The sequence below is a fragment of the Numida meleagris genome, chromosome 1 (assembly GCF_002078875.1).
Source record: "Numida meleagris isolate 19003 breed g44 Domestic line chromosome 1, NumMel1.0, whole genome shotgun sequence".
Lineage (NCBI taxonomy): Eukaryota > Metazoa > Chordata > Aves > Galliformes > Numididae > Numida > Numida meleagris.
Genome location: NC_034409.1, coordinates 56652877 through 56665718, shown reverse-complemented (window position 1 = coordinate 56665718; position 12842 = coordinate 56652877). Strand labels below are relative to the sequence as shown.

Here is a 12842-nt window from a genome sequence, read left to right as displayed (position 1 = left end):
CAGTGCTTCACAATGCTGCATGACTCTCAGCTGTTTGTGAGCTCAGCATCCTCCAGCAACAAAATTTGTTCTTTACATTGTGGAGTAATATTGAGTTTTCTCACAGATACTTTTGTGACTTGGTTCATTTAAAAAAAAAATAAAAATGTTATCTTTGTTTAGGAGATGATATATAGCAATTACAGAATGTATTTAAGCAAAGTGTGATTAGCATCTGTCTTTTCAGTGGGACTTGGAGTGCTTTACTTTTCTAGGTAGCATCTTATTCCTGCAATACTGGGATGAAGGGATTCTCACTCGTGGGATCCACCCGATCTGAATTAGTGTTAAAATGAGGCCTGAGGCCAGTTTACTGGAGGTGCTGTCTACCTGCTATTGAGACTAGTTGCTTGGGAGCATAATTGTGTCATTCTTGTTACCAAAATTGATATCTCCTGACTGACCGCAGCTAAATTAGTTTGTATTTTTGCAGGATTTCTGGGTAGTTGCATGATGATGCATTGTGGTGGACAGCATGTAGTCAGTGGTTTGAAACAAATGAAGTTTTTCTTTATATTGGAAACAATGATGCGTATCAAGCAATGCTTTACTGTGCCGATAAACTAGCAGATGGTGTCCTTTTTAAGGCTGCACATGTGACAATACCCTGTTTGAATGAGTATCATACCTACTCTTCTAACCTCTTTCTGGCGAAAGAATCCTTTATAAACTAGCATAAAAGTAAACAGGGTGGAAAGGCACATATGTATGTGCCTATCTTGTCCACTGTGACACATGCCCATGTGCTGTGGTTTGAACCCAACAGGCAGCTCAGCACCACGCAGCCACTCACTCACCCACTCTTCCCAGGTGGAACTGGGAGAGAATTACAAAGGTACAAGTGTGAGAACTCATGGGCTGAGGTAAAGATGGTTTACTATGGCAAAGCAAAAGCTGTGCTCAGAAGCAAAGCAAAACAAGGCAGCAGTTCAGAGCCATTTTGATAAAAGTGGAGTCATTTGGAAACATGATGGAAGAGAAGGACCTGGTCATACGGATCAAGGAGGGCAAGGGTGGCTTATAAACATTTCCTAGCTCTGTTTGGCTTAGTGACAGCACAGCGATCTTACGGGGGTGGGATATGAATGTGAATTCCTAACTCTTATCCCCTGGGATTTGTTGCACAGGCAACAAATTTAATCTATGAATAATCATTCCTGATGGATTCCCCCCAGTCAGTCCAAAAGCTAAGTTACTGGGCCCCAGCCCGCTTCAAGTAGAAAGAGAAGACCGCCCAATCTATGGCCTCAAGTTGCGCCAGGGGAGGTTTAGGTTGGATATCAGGAAAAACTTCTTTACGCAAAGGGTTGTTAAGCATTGGAACAGGCTCCCCAGGGAGGTGGTTGAGTCACCATCCCTGAATGTGTTTAAAAACCATTTGGATGTGGTGCTCGGGGACATGATTTAGCAGTGGGTTGTTAGAGCAGTATGGTTAGGTTGCAGTTGGACTTGATGATCTTGAAGGTCCTTTCCAACCTGAGCAGTTCTATGATTCTATAATCTCATGACTTTAGAGGAGAGAGAAGATGGAGTTACTGTAATGAATAATCTCACCTTTCATGCAAGTTGTATACACTGCGGCCAATGGTCATGTACTGGTGCCTAACCCAAGGCAGCTAAATCTCCACTGTAGAGCCTAGGAGTGTAACTCTGATTCTCAGAATCACTGGATGTTGTTACTTTCATGTGTTGCTATTACTCCTTTTTGTCACCTAAGATCTAGTATGCTGCACTTGTAAATTCTGACCTGAGCAGAAACCATGCTGACAAAATACAGTCATCTCTGTAAGTGAATGAGGGGAAGGTAGCTTAGCATAGTTCAAGTCATGGGAAGAGAAAATCCTTCTTTGGTTAATTATGGGAAAGATGTTAAAAGGCTTTGAGACCTTGCAGAATAGTGAGCTATCTATTCCTACGAGAGGTAACCAGCTGAAATGTCACTGTCAAAAGCCTCTTAACATAGAGTACTACTTTCTGTCTTGCAAAGATCTGACTGAGACTCAGATTCTTGCAGAAGCACCACTGTGCCACACCGGAGTAGTCACTTGATTTGCAAACAGCTATCATCTGCAGAGGCAGACCTGGAAGAGAGATTCCTGTGGTTTTATGGGTGAAGAAACTGAGGGCTCTGACTACAACAGTTTTGCTTCACCACCTATTAAGAGCAGCAGTGAATTGTCTGATGTCTTCATTGGACACGGGAACAGCTACTGCTTGAATCTCCCAAGACGGTGCAGAAACAGGGTGTGGCAAGGCTGTAAAATGCATTTGCATCCAATGGACTCTTGCTCAGCACTTCAGTCACTGCTGCTTTCCCAGAGTCTCTTGTTGCTGCAGTTCATATTGCAAGGAGGAGGATAATGGCTCAAAAAAATCCCCAGGAATAAGTAAGCATCTTAAGTTTAGGGCTCAAACACAACTTGCTTTTCTACTACTTCTGCAGTCAGTCTGGTTGTTTTTGTTTGGCATTGGAAAAATGTGAAGAAGCGTTAAATTCATGTTTGAAATATTGCCTTTCTTCTGAGAAATTGGTATCCTTTTTCTCATTTTCAACAAGGGAAACTTGCTTTTGAAGCAGAGATCTTGGCATTAGTATCTTGATAGAATAATAGGCGTGAGATGGATTGCAATCTATTGCCTCTAGACTTTGCCAATCATAAACTAAAATCAGTTAATGCATTAAATCTTGCTGTATTGTGAAACGTGCTGGTAGTATTAAAAAAATCAATCCAGAAAATATATTGATTATATTATCTCCATAGCAACAAACAATAATGGGATAATGTTAGCTTAATAATTGTGCTTTGTGAAAACCTTTCAGAATAATTACTGTATTGTGGTCTTTTCACAATGTGCAATGTAATAACGTTTCTTCCTTGACCGCAGTCACCATCAGCACTGCGTCAAGAGATGCTGTTTGTGTGCATACATATGTATCCACGGGTAATTTTGCTTCGGGTGAAACAATTTAGCAGACTATTTTTGGACTCATTTTTAAATGGTCAAGACCACAAATTGGCGATTGTTTTCCATGTGGTTTGTTTTTTCCCCACCTCCTCTGACAACTGGCTTCTGTAAAAAGAGGCTGTTAACGTTCTTTCTCCTGCCTCTTTGCACCCCACAAAGGTTTTGGCAGAAAGGGGATGTCCAGCTAGTAGGTTAAGGATCTGGGGGAGAGAGGAACCATGCCCTGAAGCCGATGCTTCAAAGCTGTTGCTTTAATTGAATTTAATCGTTCGTCCTCTCAAAATAACCTGTTCCACAGGAGTGGAGATAGCTGTCTGTGTTTTGAAGGATATGATTTTCTTTGGCATCCTGCATTGTCATTTCATTAACCTGAGGCTGTTCTGAATGAACATACAGAAATTCTAATATGTATGTGTATCTGTGTGTATAATACTTTTAGCTTGAAATTTTAGCAGGAGAGTGAGGGATAGATATGTATACTCTTCATGGGGGTCTTGCTTTTATTTTTGCTTTCAGATTGACCCTGTATTTTTGCTCTTGAACTAAAAAGAGGTGTTGACCCTTGTCTTTGATGGAGAGGCCATGTATTTAGAGTGGTCAGAAAAAAAAAGAAAAGAAACAACAGTATTATCCCTGAAGTTTAAGCATCCCCAAAACTGTTCAGCCCACACATGGTCCTTACAGTGAGTCAGGAACTCATCCACCTTCTGGTCATGATAGTATTTCCTGATGAACCTTTTGTGCAAGGGCTGGGTTTAGAGATCAGCTAGTAAGTAGGCTGGTGCTAGGTCTGATGCCAGCTGGATTCCTTACGGCTTTGATAGGGTGTTCTGCTATGCTCAGTGGTGTGGTAGGATGCCCCTTTACTTCCCAGGGCATTAGTGGATGACACATTCTCCAGTATTGACTGTTCTGGCTCTTTTTCTGGAGGGAAAACCAGGGACAAACACTGATGTTAAGTTAAATTTTTTTAGCACTGTTTCTTAACATTTCAGCTCATATTAATTCAGTTCTTACTTCTTGCCAGACTTGGTTCTTCAAGTTGCCAATAATTTGTATTTTTACTATTAACCAGATAGGACTCCCCTTTTCTTTGAGGATCTCCTGGAAAAAGCCCCTACCTTGGAAATACTATTGAGCAATATAGGACCACAGTGAAGCCAGGAATGTCCAAACCCTCTCAACAACATTAGTGGTGGTGATTTGGTACTGTAAAAGTAAAAAATGCTGTACAGTACAGGAGCAGACAGTTTTCAGTTTGAGCTGATGCCTTCCTAAGGAGTTTAATTTTTCTGCTGTCCCCTGCTGTTGCTTTCACTTACAGTCTGTTGCTTTACAGGAGGGTGTAATGGAAGAGTTCTGTCCCAGGCAGTAGTTCTTTTCTGCCAGTGGCCCAATCCCCTAGGAATGCAGCAAATTCACAGGGGAAGGGAAGGGCAATAGTTGCTCTCAACTTTATGATTTGTGCCAAAGTGGCTAATTCTGCATAGCTGTTGTACTGAACAAGGGGTGCCAAGCTTCTCTCTTTTCTTCTACATAGCTGTGACATGGTAGCTGAATATATCAGCTATCTGGAAAATATCTGGTACTTGCAGGTGTGTAACATCATTCATTGATTAAAAACAGCCACTTAAGTAGACAAGGCAGAGTTGAAGGAATGACTGTGCCTTTCCTGGTAGCCCCTGTGCTCGCTCTGAGTGCTGCTTGGTGGCCTTGCTGATCGTGAGAGCTGTCCTAAATTCTCATCTCACTGCAGCTACCTGTTTAGTTTCCTTGTGCTGTCCCAGTTCCTACTGTTCTCCCTAATCTACCTAGCCTGTGCTGGGCTTGGCACTGAGTGTGTTTCAGTCTGTCTTGTTCTGGGGAGGCCTGACTTGGCTTTTCAGTGTGTCTGTTCTCTGTGCTTGGATCCTACCAGATACTGCCAGGGTGGCTTGGGTCTTAAACACTGTCTGGCTTCCAGAGAAACGTGAACAGTAACTTCATGAAAACAAGGAGTTTTTGTTGGAATAGTTATTTTAAGGTAGACAAAGAGCCAGCTGCATGGTTTGGTGTGACTGTTGGGGCTGTAGCTTGTCTAATTCCAAGAGGAATAAGACTATTCTGTCCTGTTAAGGATCTTACACCACGTTTTTGACCATTGTGGTTCAGGGTAAGTCTGTCCTACCTGTTGGACTGTGAGTGTGGGAACAGTGTGAAGTACATTGAGCATTTGTTGATACAGGTAGGATGAAGATTTCCAAATGTATGGGCTCACCTTGGGGCTTGTGTGTGTGTCAAGCAGATCTGTCTGCTCTTATCCTTGTGGCTCTTCCAGAGGTACCATGTGATAGTAATAAAAATGGGTCTGTCCATGCTGCAGGTAGCAGCATGCTCCATTCTGCATCAGAGAGCAATACAATCTGTAGGGATGCTTTTCTGCCCTTATGCTTGAAAGTATGCATCCATACAAGGTGGAAATTGGACAAGAGGAAGCTGGGCTTGTCCAGCTGTGTTAAAATACAAAGTAGTCCCCCTATCTTCCAGTAATGCATTAAGAGGAATGATTAAAGTCTGTCACATGTAATGCTCTTTCCAGCTCTCTTCGTTGATGGAGTACTCTGAGTTGGGCCCTGGTTTGTGTCCTTGTGTTGGCACAATAAACAATCAAAACTTGGAGCTGAACACAGGTGGAGTGTATGATGATCTTTAGTTCTCTCAGATCTTTGTTTCATAGTTTCAGACTTGGTGGCCACAGATACTTAAGTGTCATTAATTTTTATTATCAATTCCTGAACCACAACGGAGACCCCTAGCCCTACACAAGGGAAGTATCTTTGAGGATGGTGAGATATTATCCACTGAATGAGTAATGCTGCTTTGTAAAGCTGAGCACTTCCTTGAAATCCATTTGTCTGTATAATGCTTGTTTGGGTGCTAGTGAGTTAAGACAATGTGAGCTAGCCCAGAATCCTTATCAGAAAAGAGTTAAACACAGTCACTCTAATTTGGTAGATGAAGATGTAAGATTTTCATATAGACATGTAACTGTTCCGGTATGTATTTCAAAGTCTGTTTGCACTCTGTTGCGCCAAAGAGACGGTTACTGTCTTTTTATCATGAAAAATGACATTTCCATAACCTAAAGTAATCTGCTGCTGCTGGATCTGAGAAGAAGGTTGGCACGCTTCAGAAGCAGAGAAACTCCTCAGAGGAAAGGAGAGTCCCTGCCTCCCTTTCTTGGGGAAGATGTCAACTTTCATTTTTCTGCATGCTGATTTGTTGCTTCCTAAAACAGTACTGCATTGTCAGAGTACTCCCAAAATGTTTATTTTGCTTAGATTTAGCTAGCGCGTCTGCCTGTCTTTCCTACAAGAAATAGTTTTCATTTATTTAGATCATGCAATTGCTGCTTTGCTCCTCATAAGGGAGGCCAGCAAAGAAAAGAAATAGAACTCATTCACCATCAGTGATGTGCTGAATGCTTACACTAATCCATCTGAGAGACATTGAGCACACAGTAAAAGTACACATTGCAATGGTCTTCTATGGCACAATGAATTCTCTCCTATAGAGAGCACTGTAATTCTGTTTACACATTGTAATTTGAAGAAGTAGTAATATTAAGAAATGCAACAAAGATGGTTAGTGATCCAGTAGAATTATGTACGAGAAGAGATTGTGTAGGAGAGAACTGCACTCAGTTTGGAAAGATGACAACTTAGAAGAGATTTAGTGGAAATTACATAGTCAAGTGAAAACAAGATTCATCATTCTTTTCTCTCTTTTTTCCAGTTTTTGACTTCTTAAAAATATGTATTTATCACAGGCTCAGAAACTGCAGTGAGTCTGTAAGACCTCACATGGAGCCTTTCATGAACATTCATTGCACAAATTGTATTTCTCTATGTGCATGTCTTCATAATAACGTGTTTTCTGTTTTCCATAAAGGTTCGCAGTAGCCTGAATAGGTGTTTTCTGTGACCTTTACTATTAAATAAAATAAGGTTTAGCAGGTTTGTGTTATTTAGACAGTAGTCCAAATAAAAACAGTAAGGTTACAATTATAGCTCTACAGCAGACATAAACAAGGTCTAAGCTAATGGCAGGCAACTTCCAAATAGATTTAAAGAAATATGATTTCTGCCTGTGTAATCAGTCTGGAGAATTCATCATTACAAGAATCGGGAGAATCGAATACAGCAGCTGGAATAATTTGTGGGGCCTTGTTAATTTTATGACTAATTCCATTTGTAGCTATGCATATTATAAGAGTAATTGAATCTTAAGCAAACAGTTGGGTGAAGAAGAAACCTTCCTCTATTAAAGCATTTGAGAGTTAATCATATATGTGCTTTTTTCCCCCTTGCTTTTCTTTGAAGCATCAGGCACGTGATATGTTGGAAAGCTCATAAACAAATGTGTTGATATTTCTATCTCACATACTGTCTGTGTTTCAGTGGCAAGAAGGAATGGTTTTGTAAGATACCAAGGAGGACTGAGAAACCTACAGCTTGTCTCTGGCTCTCCCATTGACTTCTCATGTGGCATTTGGCAAACTGCTTAATCTTGTACTTCCAATTCCCCACCTGTGACAGATGGGCACTTACTATCCCAGAGATGCTGTGGAAATGAAGTTTGTAAAGTGAAATGAGATTGAGAGTAGAAAGACAAAAGGAAAGCTAAAATCTCACTGCAGCATACCAAATTAATATCTGAGGCCGTATCTACGTGGGAATGCTTTGGAAAGCTAAGGGAAAATCAACTAAAAAATGTGAATGTGCTGTGCGTATATGAAATTTTCACTAGAGAAGAGTCTTGTTTTTATTCTGGAAGCGACTGTATGGCACCTTAAGGAGCATAGGGCTGGAGTAGATGAGCTGGTTTATTGATCCTACTCTCCATTTTTCTGAGTATTTGCATCCAATCATGTCCTCTGCATCAAAACCCTTTTTGAGGTTTCTGCCTCTGCTGTTCTGTCTGGGAGACTGTTCTAAAATCTTATTACTTTGATAGTCTATAACTTTCATCTAATTCCTGGCAACATTTATCCATGGCCAGTTTATACTCATTTGATCTTTTAGTAATGTAGGCCTTTATATTAAATAGATATTTTCCCTCCCTGATGATTACTCCCTGTACATTTATAGACAGCAAGCATATCTGCTTCCTTTGGTCTGCTAAAACGAACCTTTGGTTTGCTAAAATGAACTCTCCTAATTACTACTTGTAAGACAGGCCTTCTGTTCCCTGAGGATCCTTGTAACCCTTCTCTTGACTTGTTCCATTTTTAATTCATTCCTTTTGAATGTGGCTCATCAGATTTGCATGCAGCATTCCAGGGAAAGCATATCCCAGATTAACTGCATTTGTAGTTTTCATCATACTTGTTGTTCATTGTTATCCTGTGGTTGATGTGTCTGTCTAAGTTTTTTCTTCTTCGTTTTTTTTGGCCGTGAGGTTCAACAAGGCCAAATGCAAGGTGCTGCACTTGGGCTGGGGCAATCCCAGGTATTTATACAAACTGGGGGAAGAACTCCTCAAGAGCAGCCCTGCAGAGAGGGACGTGGGGGTCCTGATGGACGAGAAGCTGGACATGAGCCAGCAGTGTGTGCTGGCAGCCGGAAGGCCAACTGTGTTCTGGGCTGAATTAAAAGAGGAGTGGCCAGCAAGGAGAGGGAGGTGATTGTCCCCCTCTGCTCAGCTCTTGTGAGGCCCCATCTGGAGTACTGCGTCCAGGCCTGGGCAGAGTGGCTGGGAGACTGTGGAGGAAATGGACCTGGGGGCATTGGTTGATGCTTGGCTGAGCATGAGCCAGCAGTGTGCCCAGGAGGCCAAGAAGGCCAGTGGTGTCCTGGCTTGTGTAAGAAATAGTGTTGCCAGCAGGAGTAGGGAAGTAACTGTCCCTCTGTACTCAGCACTGGTGAGACTGCACCTCAAGTGTTCAGTTTTGGGCCCCTCACTGCAAGAAAGACATTGAGGCCCTGGAGCACGTTCAGAGGAGGGCGACGAAGCTGGTGAGGGGTCTGGAGCACAGGCCTTATGAGGAGTGGCTGAGGGAGCTGGGATTGTTCAGTCTGGAGAAGAGGAGGCTCAGAGGTAACCTTGTCGCTCTCTATAACGTCCCTTCAGGTAGTTGTAGTGAGCTGGAGGTCGGCCTTTTCTCTCTTGTAATTAGTGACAGGACAAGGGGGAATAACCTCAGGTTGCACCAGGGGAGATTCAGGCTGGATGTTAGGAAGTTCTGTTTTTCTGAAAGAGTGGTCAGGCACTGGAATGGGCTGCCCAGGGAGGTGGTGGAGTTACCAACCCTGGAGGTGTTCAAGGAACATTTCGACATTGTGTTGAGAGACATGGTTTAGTGAGGTTATATTGGTGGTGGGTGGATGGTTGGACTGGATGATCTTGTAGGTCTTTTCCAACCTTGCTGATTCTACGTGCATTTCTCAATTCCCTCTTGAAAACCTGATTGTTTTAAATCATAAATGTCTTGAGCAAGGGCCAAAAAGGGTTCAAAAGCTATCTTGCTTTTGTAATGCAGGCACACTCAGGCAGAGGAAAATGAGATGAGGCCTGGGTCTTCTGCTTGGGACTTAACTGGGAAATGATCTCGGGGGGTGAAAGGGTAGTGCCCTGCCAAAAATGCCCCAGTGGCTTTGAGCTGGCTGTTGTGTGCAGGCTTGGGGCAGGTGAATTGGCATGACTGAAGCATGTTGAGCCATGTGATCCTTCTGGTGAGACGACTCAATCCTGAGAGCCTTTGGCATCTCTGGCCAAGGAGCTTGAAAGGGGTTTCCAAACTGTATTATGACAGCTGCTGATGGAAGATGGCAAGAGGTAGTACGGCACACAAACAGGAACCTGCCAGCATAGGCTTTCTGTAAGACCTGAAAAGGTGAAAGAAGATTATATATAATTTGTTTGGTATTCAGGTAACTTTTTAAATTGTATAATGAGAACACATTGTCCAAATTTTCATATGCAGATTCAATTAGTGTTTGGTTAATTAGCCTTTACAAATGAGGATTAACTTAATTACATAACACTAACCTCTCTTAATAACTATTAAGGGTAGAAAGACTGCTTTTAATAGATGTGAAAGGGCTATGTGTGTTTTTTAAAATCTAAAATGGCATACACATAAATTAAACAAAATTACACAGAGGACAGCTATTAAGGGCAATGATCAAAGCAAACTGTGTACATTGCTTGGAATCAGACTGGTTAGAAGTTCATGCTGTTTTCCTCTTTGCCTGCTGGCATCCTAGTGTTTTCACTAGGGTTATTACTGGAGATGATTTACAATCTAGGGGTCATTCCATCAAAGTGGATTGCAGTCAGATACTAGTTGGCTCTAATTCTAGCTTCTATTTTGATGTATATATGTTAATTAGGGTACTAGGCTGTTAGCACTTCCAAGTAGTCTAAGGAAAAAAGGCATAAATCCCACCTATAAATGCTGTCATTCATTGCCATTCTATACTGTAGGCAATTGTATAGATTCGTGTCTCTTGACATGAGGCATGTGCTCAGACAGTGATGTCTCCATTAATATCACAGTGAAATAGAATCACATCTGATTACAGGGTGATGAAGAGAAGGGTGGAACATATACGGGACTATAAATGGGATGTGATGTCTTCTAGCTTTTGAGTCACATGTTTGAATCCGGGCTGTCTTAGCTAGTGACCTTTATGGGAAGCTAGGTGAAATGAGTTGGTGTGGCCAGTCCAGATCCCTATGAACAGGTACTGGCATCAGGTTACACCACTTCAGTGGCATCCTCAAGTCAAGAGGCGCTCGTTTGTGCGAATACCCCTTTCCCACCGCTCCAGGTATGCTTTTTTCATATCAGGGTCAAGACACACAGAACTGCACAGCAAAACAAACAAACAAAAAAAAACCAAAAAACCCTTGATTTATTTTTGTCATATCTCATACATTGAGAGATTGGGGGATCACTTGATCCACTACTATCAGTGTGATGCTTTTCTGAAAGGGGTAACAAAAGCAGCCTTTTTCCCTTGGCTGTTCTTTCATGGATAATGCTTTCCACTTGTAATGGATTTGATGGGCACATCACATCTATCTCCTCACTGCATTCTGAAACTCACTTTTCTGGAGTCCAGATTTTATGCTACTGTCAGGAGCACTTGATAGTCTCCTTGGAAAAAAAATTATCTAGTGACCCTCCAAAACTGTGGTTAATTTCATAATCCTTGTTTTCTGGCTGCAGCACGTTGAAATATTGCAAAGCATCTTCCATGCAATTTGGGTTATCTTAAGCTTGAGTATCAAGCTTATAGTCTCTTATGTCCCTATTTTCAGCTCAGGAGATATGTAGTTATTGAGCAATTAATGAGACTAGGTCAGATATGCCTGATGTTAGATACCTTGAAAATCAAAATGCATAATAGTACTAGATACTTCTAAAAGCTTTGGCTTAGTACTACAACCGTTTTCAGCACAGGGAAGATGACACTGCTGCAGATCTTTGAAACTGTCAGGAACTAGCAAGGTGAATGTGCAGTAAGGAGAAAACTGTTGAGGGATCCATCTTGGAGTGGCAGAATATATTGAAAAAAGGGAAGAGTACTCAAGCCCATCCAGTCCCTTTCTGAAGCCCTTTGATTTACGTGCTGCTCAGGCTGAGCTCTCAGTATTTGATATCTTAAGATAAATGGTTGGCAGTGTCCAGGTTTTGCTCTGGCTGATGCGGACCTAAATCCTGTTTCCTTCCATAGGGGTTACACCTGTATCCCTGAGAGCAAGATTTGGCCTTGAGAGTGGTTCTGCCCACAGGTGCAGCTGATGATGCATTCTCAAAGGAATGGGAGAATGCAAATTCCCTGTAGGGAGGCAACTGCCAGCCATGTAAACAAAGAAGCTTTCTGGGTTTGCAGCAGTCAGCCCACTTGAGCTGCTGTTTCCATGGTGTACCAGATGCTGTAAAATACGCTTTCTTCAGAGGAAGCAGCTTTTCATACCTCCTGTATTATCTTGTTTGATAATGGACTGTCATCAGGCTGATACCTTGCTGTAGGGGCCACGTGCAGTAAGTCATACCCCTTTCTCACCCTGCTCCAAACCTTTTCAAGTTGTTCTTGATGACAATTTGTATTCTGCAGCTTCCAGACAAAGAGGGGGCTAAGTAATTTTTTTTTTTCTGTCCTGGAACAGCATCACTTAGTATATTTTTACACTTCATTGTTACTGTTTAATGTGTTGCAGTTCCACCTGATGTGTATGGTGTCATCTCTTAATACAATGCATTGGTTTGCTTTTCAGTTGCCTTCTGTTTGCCTTTAAAAAATATAAATATATATATATCTACACAAACTATAAAATGCTTATTTCTCACTTACTAACCCCCCCCCTCACTACCCCAAAAATTACATTGTTGTAGCTCCTCACTTATGGCTGTTTAAACCACTGAGTACGCGTCCAGTAGGCACAGTTTCTCAGTTTGCTTCCTCATCCTTGTGCTAACCCACAGGGTGGTCTTGGAAGTTGAGGAGAGGTCTCTGCCTCCATTTCTGTAGAACAGTTGCAATTATAAACCTGGAAAAACCTGCAGTAATGATTTTTTTTTTGGAGCAGATTGATATTGGGTAGTGTAGGAAAAATAAAGCTGACAGTGGCACTTAAGAGGCTTGCTGTGTTTTCAAACATGAGTCAGAGGAGGAGGAGGAAGTTCTCAAGGTACCTGTCTGCTAGAAGCTGTGTTCAGGAATGATGCTATAAATCTGGCAGGCCTATGTGGATGTGACATATCTCCTGACTGTGTACCTGCGACAGTCTGTTGGCCTTCCCATGGCTATCTAGGACAAATGTTAGTGCCTTACTTTGCCCTCATC

The 12842-nt window shown here is 42.0% G+C and overlaps 1 protein-coding gene across 8 annotated transcripts in view; it reads left to right on the top strand.

Annotated features, from left to right (window-relative positions):
* Nucleotides 1-12842, top strand: part of TBXAS1 (thromboxane A synthase 1) — a 248415-nt gene that overhangs the window by 74312 nt on the left and 161261 nt on the right. The window contains exon 1 of one of the 8 annotated variants that reach the window (XM_021387805.1): nt 11877-12040. The exons of the other annotated variants lie outside the window; for them this stretch is intronic. The gene's annotated coding sequence lies outside the window, so the exon portion shown is untranslated. Of the gene's footprint in view, nt 1-11876; nt 12041-12842 lie in introns of those variants that run through there. 8 annotated transcript variants of the gene reach the window in all.